The sequence below is a fragment of the Triticum urartu genome, chromosome 7A (assembly GCF_056163025.1).
Source record: "Triticum urartu cultivar PI428250 chromosome 7A, HENAU_Tu73, whole genome shotgun sequence".
In the NCBI taxonomy this organism is placed as follows: Eukaryota; Viridiplantae; Streptophyta; class Magnoliopsida; order Poales; family Poaceae; genus Triticum; species Triticum urartu.
The window spans coordinates 37399137-37409071 of NC_141879.1; the positions used below are offsets into that span (position 1 = coordinate 37399137).

The following is a 9935-nucleotide window of genomic DNA, read 5'->3' on the forward strand; positions in this document are numbered from 1 at the left end:
ACGTGATCACCGGTACGCATGGCGGGCTTCTTCCGGTGATCTGCCTCGCCTTTGAAATGCTTGCCTTTCTTTCGACATTGATGGTTGGTCGGAAGAAATCGACGATGGCCCAGGTACACATTCTTCCTGCATTTGTCCAGGTATATACTTTCAGTGTCATCTAAACAGTGTGTGCATGCGTGGTATCCTTTGTTTGTCTGTCCTGAAAGGTTACTGAGAGCGGGCCAATCGTTGATGGTCACGAACAGCAACGCCTTTAGGTTAAATTCCTCCTGTCTGTGCTCATCCCACGTACGTACACCGTTTCCATTCCACAGCTGTAAAAGTTCTTCAACTAATGGCCTTATGTACACATCAATGTCGTTGCCGGGTTGCTTAGGGCCTTGGATGAGAACTGGCATCATAATGAACTTCTGCTTCATGCACATCCAAGGAGGAAGGTTATACATACATAGAGTCACGGGCCAGGTGCTGTGATTGCTGCTCTGCTTCCCGAAAGGATTAATGACATCCGCGCTTAAAGCAAACCATACATTCCTTGGGTCCTTTGCAAACTCATCCCAGTACTTTCTCTCGATTTTTCTCCACTGCGACCCGTCAGCAGGTGCTCTCAACTTCCCATCTTTCTTTCGGTTCTCACTGTGCCATCGCATCAACTTGGCATGCTCTTCGTTTCTGAACAGACGTTTCAACCGTGGTATTATAGGAGCATACCACATCACCTTTGCAGGAACCCTCTTCCTGGGGGGCTCGCCGTCAACATCACCAGGGTCATCTCGTCTGATCTTATACCACAATGCATCGCATACTGGGCATGCGTTCAGATCCTTGTATGCACCGTGGTAGAGGATGCAGTCATTAGGGCATGCATGTATCTTCTCCACCTCCAATCCTAGAGGGCATATGACCTTCTTTGCTGCGTATATACTGTCAGGCAATTCGTTATCCTTTGGAAGCTTCTTCTTCAATATTTTCAATAACTTCTCAAATCCTTTGTCAGCCACAGCATTCTCTGCCTTCCACTGCAGCAATTCCAGTACGGTACCGAGCTTTGTGTTGCCATCTTCGCAATTGGGGTACAACCCTTTTTTGTGATCCTCTAACATGCGATCGAACTTCAGCTTCTCCTTTTGACTTTCGCATTGCGTCCTTGCATCGATAATGACCCGGTGGAGATCATCATCATCGGGCACATCGTCTGGTTCCTCTTGATCTTCAGCAGCTTCACCCATTGCAGAATCATTGGGCACATCGTCTGGTTCCTCTTGATCTTCACCAGCTCCCCCCATTGCAGCATCACCGTATTCAGGGGGCACATAGTTTTTATCGTACTCTTCTTCTTCGCCGTCTTCCATCATAACCCCTATTTCTCCGTGCCTCGTCCAAACATTATAGTGTGGCATGAAACCCTTGTAAAGCAGGTGGGAGTGAAGGATTTTCCGGTTAGAGTAAGACCTCGTATTCCCACATTCAGTGCATGGACAACACATAAAACCATTCTGCTTGTTTGCCTCAGTCGCATCGAGAAACTCATGCACGCCCTTAATGTACTCGCAGGTGTGTCTGTCACCGTACATCCATTGCCGGTTCATCTGCGTGCATTACATATAATTAAGTGTCCAAATTAATAGAAGTTCATCATCACATTAAAACCAAAGTGCATACATAGTTCTCATCTAACAACATATAGCTCTCCACAGCATCTAATTAATTAAACCATACATTGAAACTATGTAAAACATTTCAATGCGAAAACAAATGCGATCATAATCGCAACCAAGGTAACAATTGATCCAACAGCATAATGATACCAAGCCTCGATATGAATGGCATATTTTCTAATCTTTCTAATCTTCAAGCGCATTGCATCCATCTTGATCTTGTGATCATCGACGACATCCGCAACATGCAACTCCAATATCATCTTCTCCTCCTCAATTTTTTTTTATTTTTTCCTTCAACAAATTGTTTTCTTCTTCAACTGAATTTAACCTCTCGACAATAGGGTCGGTTGGCATTTCCGATTCACATACATCCTACATAAATAAAATCTATGTCACGTTGGTCGGCATAATTTTCATAAACAATAAATGAACCAATAGTTATAAAGATAATATATATATACCACATCCGAATCATAGACACGACGAGGGCCGACGGGGGCGGATACCAAAACCATCGCACTATATAAGATGCAATAATAAATGTAAGAAAATAATACAAGTATCTATGTAAACATACAAGTAAGAATATTTTTCCTTTCAGAAAGAAGATAAGAACAAGAGGCTCACCACGGTGGTGCCGGCGATGAGCTCGGCGCGGGTGATCGACGGCGGTGAAGACGGGGACGGGGCGTGACGGACCGCTAAACCTAGACAAATATTGTGGAAAATGGAGCTTGAAGGTCGAGCTTGGAGAGGAGAAAGCTTAAGTAGTGTGGCTCGGGCATTCCATCGAACACCTTGTGTGCATAGGAGGTGAGCTAGAGCACCACCAAGCCCTCTCCCCCTCGGCAAGAAAAAAACAGAGCAGTGTGCTCTGCTCTTAAGCGAGGGGGTATATATAGGCACCTCATTGGTCCCGGTTGGTGGCATGAACCGGGACTAAAGGGGAGCCTTTGGTCCCGGTTCAAGCCACCAACCGGGACCAATGGTGGTGGGCCAGGCGCTAGGCCCATTGGTCCCGGTTCATCCCACCAACCGGGACCAAAAGGTCCAGATGAACCGGGACCAATGGCCAACGTGGCCCGGCCGGCCCCCTGGGCTCACGAACCGGGTCCAATGCCCCCATTGGTCCCGGTTCTGGACTGAACCGGGACTAATGGGCTGACCCGGCCTGGACCAAAGCCCTGTTTTCTACTAGTGTTTCTAAAACCGTAGGACGAAATGATGGCCCTTTTTTCGGACAGTGCTAAGATAAAACATCAAGGTCCAAGACGGATACCATCTCTCTCACCTGAAAATTTTACATGCAACCGTAAACACGAAGATTATCCATACATGAAAAAAAGCAGATGTAGTAAACAGAAAAGATATTCACCTTTCAACAGACTGGACAGCTGAAAGTTTTTTAGCCAGGATACACCAACAATTGAAGCAAAGAATAAATCAGCGGCAGCGAAAATTATTAGCCCTTGTGGTGTTCAGTTTTGGTAATAGATTAGAACCAAAGAATTCCATTGTGGTGCTTAATTTGGTGGCTGAAACTAAATAGATTGACATGATAAAAGCCCAGCTAGAACAGGACTGAAGTGGGTGAACTCTAGGGCGAAGAGGGGACCTCCTATAGGACGACCAGCGTGTCCGAAACCTGGGAAGCGCGCACCGCCCGCTACCCCGCGCTCCCTTATGGGCCGGCCAATGTGCGGGGTGGGAAGCGCCTTTGTTTTTTCGTTTTTTGTTTTGTTTTTTCTGTTTTTAGTTTTTTAAATTTTTAGAAATAATTTGAGATTTCAAAAAAGTTGCAAATTGTGAGAAAATTTTCATAAATTAAAAAAAGGTACATGATTTAAAGAAATGTTCGGGAAATGATAAATGCTAATGGTTTCCGAAAATGATCGTGATTTCAGACAATGTTCTTGTATTCGAAAAATATTCATGACTTTTATTTAATGTTCAGCAATTTTAATAAAATATTTAGAAAAAACTATGCAATTCCCAAAAAAATGATCATGAAATTCGAAAAATAATTCAAGATTTGAAAAAGATTCATGAATTTACAAAAAATCTTCGCAAATTTAAAATATGTTCATGATTTTGTAAACATCTTCACGAATTTGAAAAATATTCATAATTATGGAAACTGTTTACGTTTTCAAAAACTGATCACTAATTTTAAAAAACATCCATGATTTTAAAAAAGTTCATCAATTTGAAAAAATGTAGATGATTTAGAAAAATGTTCAGGAACTTGTAAAGTATGTTCACAAATTGTAAAAATTTAGCAATTTCGGAATAAAAATGAAAATTATTAAATAAGTGTTAAAAAAGGAAAATGTTCACAGATTTGAGAAAAATGTTCACAGATTTCAGAAGATTTTCATGAAATTTGGAAATAAAAGGAAAGGGAAATTCGAAAAATAAAAAAGGAAAATTAGAAGATAAAGAAAGAAAGAAAGTAGAGGAGAAAAAGACCGAAAGAAATAACAGGAAAAAATAGTTTGGGAAGGTTCTAGAACCTTCCCAGAACTGGACATGAGCTAGCTGGATCGGCCCACATATACGCAGCGGGGGGTACATGCGCGGTCCCTCGCGGGCGACCTAGGCACGAGATAGAAAAATCCGACGAAGAGGCCGATGCGACGAAAAGGCAGGGCGAAGGTGTCACAGGAATATCTAGCCGCCACCAGAAGAAACCCACGGCCTGCCCACGAGGACCAATCAGGAGTAACCATATATACATATACGCTGCTCTTAGGGCATTTCGAACACTGGCCTACAAATTTCCTCCTGAATTCATCCGCGGACAAGGGGAATCAGTCCGTGGACACCAATACGGGAGGCGGTCATCTAACGCTGCCCGCATATGTTTAACAACTTTTTAAACCAATCAAACGAAATTCATGCAAACAGAGCAGATTTCATACAAATCAGACGAAAACATTTACATTTTGAAGATATTTTAACTAAAAAGGTAAAACTATGTGTACGTACGGCCGCGCGAAGATTCATTCCCACAACACGGATACACTACACTAATCTAAAACAGGCCGCGGCGGATCCTTTTATCTTCCCCATGCTCGGCAGCCCGCTCATGGGACTGCCGGGAGCCGGGGAGGTATATTCTTCCCCTGTCTTTTCCCTAAACCCGGTTGTGCCGCTCATCGGAGTGGTAAAGGGGATGCTTCAGCCGGAGGGGAAATGGGTGCTTCAGCCGGAAGGGAAGAGTGCCTACTCGGCTTCCATGAAGTCGAGGTGAGGATCGACAATGATCTGCGCTGAACCGGGCAAGTCACCGGCTGTGTACACCGGCGACGAGCCGGCGGTAGTCTTCCTGGGACCCAAGCGGGGACCGTCTCCCGTGTTCTACTTTTTCTCGATATTGGTGTGGATGGCCTTGTCCATGGTAGCCACGATGCCCGTTCCGTCGTGCTCACCCGCGCCTACCTGGAGACCCTCGCCACTCCTCCGCGAGATGGCTAGGAGAGGCTCGTTGCTAAACCACATGTCGGCTTGGAGCAACAACTTGCTCCGTCGGGTTAGGCGAGGGAGGTGGAGTAGCGAACTACCTGGCTCATATCCGGCGGGCTCGGCGGGCCACCTAGCCAGCTTTTATGCCAAAGAACTTCTCTTAGTATTCGTTATATGGCATCGAATGGGTGGAGAAAGAAGTGGAAGGAGGAGATGGGAAGCGGTGGAGAGGTGTGATTCTTGCCCGGCGTCTGGCCTCCTTTAAATAGCCAGCTGACGGGAGGAGCTTGCCTGACGTTATGACTAATCTCGATCCGTTTGTGAACGGACTTGTGGCCGGAGTAAGTTTCTCAACACACACGGGGGTTTAATGGAGACATTTGAATGCAGCGGGGAGGCATGTTCAGCCAGGCGTTCCACGAGCGGTGACCTCGGCAGGCATGCGCTTCAATGGCGGAGCTAGTGAGAGGTTGCGTCTGCTCTAGGCCGGCTTCAATGTGGAGCGGCCGCTCTACATCGGCATGAATGCGGGAAGCTAACGCCGGGAGGGGGGAACTCGCGCGGGCGAGGTAGGGGGGTTTCGGGTGGGTCAGGGTGGTCAAAAGCGGACGTGGGTGCCGTTGGAACGCCCGCAAAGCCTCCACATTTATCTCCAGTTTGCAGGAGAAATTGCGTCCTCACCGTCCTCCGGACCGATGCAGGACCATTTTGGCTGGCACAACATGTCTAGATCGTCTGGTCCGAACGGTTGTGGGTGATTTAAGGGTCCATGTTGAAAATGCCCTTATCCCTCAAAAAAAAATGTTGCTCTTCATTCGACGAATAGATACCTGAACCGGTCCGCTCCCAAGCCCCTCGCGTCTCCTCCTCGCCCCTCGCGTCGCCCCCGCGGGCGACCCGGGGGGAAAACCCTAGCCGCCACCCCTCGAGTCTCCTTCTCTCCCTCTCCTCGCTGCCGTCCATAGCGCCGTCGGGCGAAGACTGGCTGGCTAGGCGGCGGCGGGGCTTCTCCCCATCCTCTCCGTCTTGGCTAACGCGGGACAGCGGGATCCAGAGGAACGTCGGGCGAACGTGAGGTCCGGCAGCGCGGCGGGCGGGTCTCCCATCGGCGCCGTGCGCGGCGCGGCGGTGGCGACCTGCATGTCGTGAGGCGGTGGCTGTGTTGTCCTGACCGGTGGTCGCGGGTGCCGCCGGATCTAGATCGGATCCATCGGGATCTTTTCTTCGGACTCCGTCGGCCGCTGCGGGGTGGTGATGATCGTCGCTGGCCACGTCGGATCGTTGGATTCGGCGTCTGGAGATATACAAGGAGTTCTTCTCGATCCTCCTTTCTAGTGGGTTGAGCCCCATGACTCTTTCATCTTCGCGAGTTTCGGATCATGGCTTGCCAGATCCAGAGTACACGGAGGTTTGGTGGCATAGGATGGGGACCGGAGGAAACTTTGGTCGGCGTGTTCGGCCCGGCATCGGCGACGTCACTTGACGCCATTACCCTTCCTGGAGGCGAAGCCGAGGTCCCCCCTATCCACCCCCGAACCCCTCCCGGACGAAAGTCCAAAATTCAGTCTAGGTTGGGCGGCGGCGGCGTCCTGCGCGTCATATCCTCCATGGAGGCGCCGTCTTGGGAGGAACTGCTGTTCAGGGGAGAGATGTTGTGGATGGTGGGTTCCGAGTAGCTCCAGCAATGGCGATGGTGTGGAGGTTGCCAGGTGATGCGGCGTTGTATCTACCGCGTCATTGACGACGAGTGGTGGCGGTATGGTGCAACTGCATATCGACGACGGATGCGGCTGGATGAACGAGCGCAGGGTGGTCGAGCTGTCTGGCGCATTGGTGGCGTCGATGGCAGGCCTGGCAAGGTCTGTGCGTCAGTACCTGCTCTGGAGATGGATCGGTGGAAGAAGGCGACGGCAGCCTCGATGAGTGCGCCAGACCGGCGTGTGACCCAGTCCCGGTATGTGGCTAGGATGGGGCATCCGGCATTAGATGTTAGGATTTGGTGTGATGTCTGTTTGGTATTAGGCTCGGACATTCGGCACCACTGCATCAAGGGGTAGGAGTAGTGACAGATGTTGCCTAGATGATGACTTCAGGCTTACTGATGTATTACTTTATAAGGTCTTTTATGCTTAATAATTAATAAAGTGGTCGTATGCATCGTCCAGATGCAGAAGTCGGGGGTGCACCCTTCTTTTTTAAAAAAAAAACTAAACCGGCCGCCGTCGGGTGTGAACCTCCTTCCCACCTCCCTAGATCTCCTTGTTGCTCAATACTTGCATCTGAAACTTGTATTCTAAATTCGTGAGATACAATGGATAGTCCTCTAGTAAGTATTTCCTCTCTTCCTAAATATTTGTTTTTTTAAAGATTTCAAAAAATGACTACATACGAAATAAAATAAGTGAATCTACACTCTAAAATATATCTTTGTACATCCGTATGTGATAGTCTATTTGAAAAACGAGAAAGCTATTTTCCTGCCGACTGGTTGTTTGTAACAGATCCGCACTGTTTGGATGTCGTCCGTTCCGTATCCAACGGCGCGCGTTTTGCTTATGTGTTTCAGACGTCGCTGTCGCTGTCATCCGAACGTCGTTGTCGATCCCGCTCCCACCGGACGTCGCTGTCGCCGCTTTTTTTTCATTTTTCCTTTCTGATCCAAAGGAACGTAGTTGTCGCCGTTTTTTTTTTCGTTTGTCCTTTCCGATCCAAATTGTTTTCTTTTCTCGCGTATTGATTGTCAGTTCCAACGAGTAAAAAAACTGTTAGAAAGTATTGTACACGTATATACGGTACTGTTATAAACCGTATATACATCTGGTAGGATTTGGTGTTGCGTGAGTTGATTGTAATCAGGTGGTTAGGTAGTTAGGGTTTATCCTTATCTTGTATAGCTTTTCTTGAGGATCAATCCAGCCCTACCGAACCACCAAATCCTGTAATATGTCGATGCCTATATAACACGCAGCGCGTCCCTGCCAGAGGCATACGCTTCAACCTATTCTTTCATGGTATTCAGAGCCTACTTTCTCTCCAACATCCAACCCTAGACATGGCTAGCTCCAGCACCGCCGCCGCCGCCGCTTTCCCTCTCATCCCCATTGCTGACAAGCTTCACCGGGGCAACTACCTGGTGTGGCGCGCGCAAGCCCTAGCCACCGTCCGAGGAGCGCAGCTGATCAACCACCTCAACCCTGATCATCCGTTCCCAGAACCCAAGCTTGCTGACAAGGATGGCAAGCCAACCGATGTGCCCAACCCGGAGCATCTCATCGCACTGGCGCAAGACTCTCAGGTGCTGAGCTTCATCTTCAACTCAATCTCAGCCCCTGTGATGATCCAGGTTGCCCACTGCACCAAGGCCGCGGCGGCATGGACCGCCATCAGGGAGATGTTTCTCTCCCAGACGCAGGCCAACATCGTCAACACGCGGATCGCCCTCTCCAACACCAAAAAGGGCACCGCGACCATCGCCGACTACATCGGGCGCATGAAGGCTCTGGGCGACGAGATGGCTTCTGCAGGAAAGCCTCTCGACGATGATGACATGGTCTCCTACATCCTCGCTGGACTAGACTATGACTACATCTCGTTGTCTCTTCCATCTGTGCTGCGAGGACCGAACCGATCAAGGTAGCAGAACTCTACTCTCAGTTGATTGGTTTTGAGAAACGCCTTGCTATGTTCAAAGGTGGCAATCACTCCTCCCAGTCCTCGGCCAATGCCGTCTCCCGTGGCCGTGGTTTCGGCCGAGGTGGAGGTGGTCGCGGCAATGGTGGTCGCGGCAACAGAGGAGGTGGACGCGGCAATAGAGGCCGTGGCAATGGAGGCGGCGGCCGCGGCAATGGAGGTCGCGGCAACGGCAACGGAGGAGCTGATGATCTTCCTGAAGTCACCTGCCAAATCTGCAAGAGGCAAAACCACACCGCCCTCGAATGCTATCGCCGCTTCAACATCTCCTTCACCAAGAATGACAAGAGCGCGGGATCGGCCACCACTTCTTCCTATGGAGTGGACACAAATTGGTACCTTGATACAGGGACTACTGATCACATCACCAGCGAGCTCGACAAGCTGACGGTCCGCAACAAGTACAATGGCAATGAACAAGTCCACACTGCAAACGGAGAAGGTATGGAAATTAGTCATATTGGTCAATCTACTGTTCGTACTCCAACTCGTGATCTTCATCTAAAAAACATCTTGCATGTACCTGATGCCACCAAAAATCTAATTTCCGCTCATCGTTTGTCCACTGATAATCATACTTATCTTGAAGTTCACCCAAGTTTCTTTTTTTGTTAAGGAACAGGGAACGAGGAAAACCCTTCTCCGAGGCAGATGTAGATGTGGTCTCTACCCCCTGTCATCAGCTCCTTTGAGTTCAAACAAACAAGCTTTTGGCATCAATAAACTGCCCACCGAGAGGTGGCACAGCCGGCTAGGACACCCTTCATCCACCATAGTGCGTCATGTCCTTAGCCAAAACAACATTCCTTTCTCTAGTAGTGAGTTGAATAAAGAAGGTGTTTGTGATGCATGCCAAATGGGCAAAAGTCACCAACTTCCTTATCCTAGTTCGTTAAGTGTTTCCAAAGCTCCTTTAGAGCAAGTGTTTTCCGATGTATGGGGGCCTGCCCGTGATTCTATCAATAAGAAAAACTATTATGTCTCATTTATTGATGATTACAGTAAATTCACATGGATATACCTCCTTAAACATCGATCTGAAGTGTTCAAAGTTTTTCATGAGTTTCAAACTCTTGTTGAAAGGTTATTCAATAATAAAATCATTACTATGCAAAC

At 48.4% G+C, this 9935-nt stretch overlaps 1 pseudogene; it reads left to right on the forward strand.

The window, feature by feature from the left end:
- Window positions 1-8658: 8658 nt before the first annotated feature.
- LOC125526116 (small nucleolar RNA Z247) lies at window positions 8659-8799 on the forward strand (annotated as a pseudogene).
- The last annotated feature ends 1136 nt before the right edge of the window (window positions 8800-9935 follow it).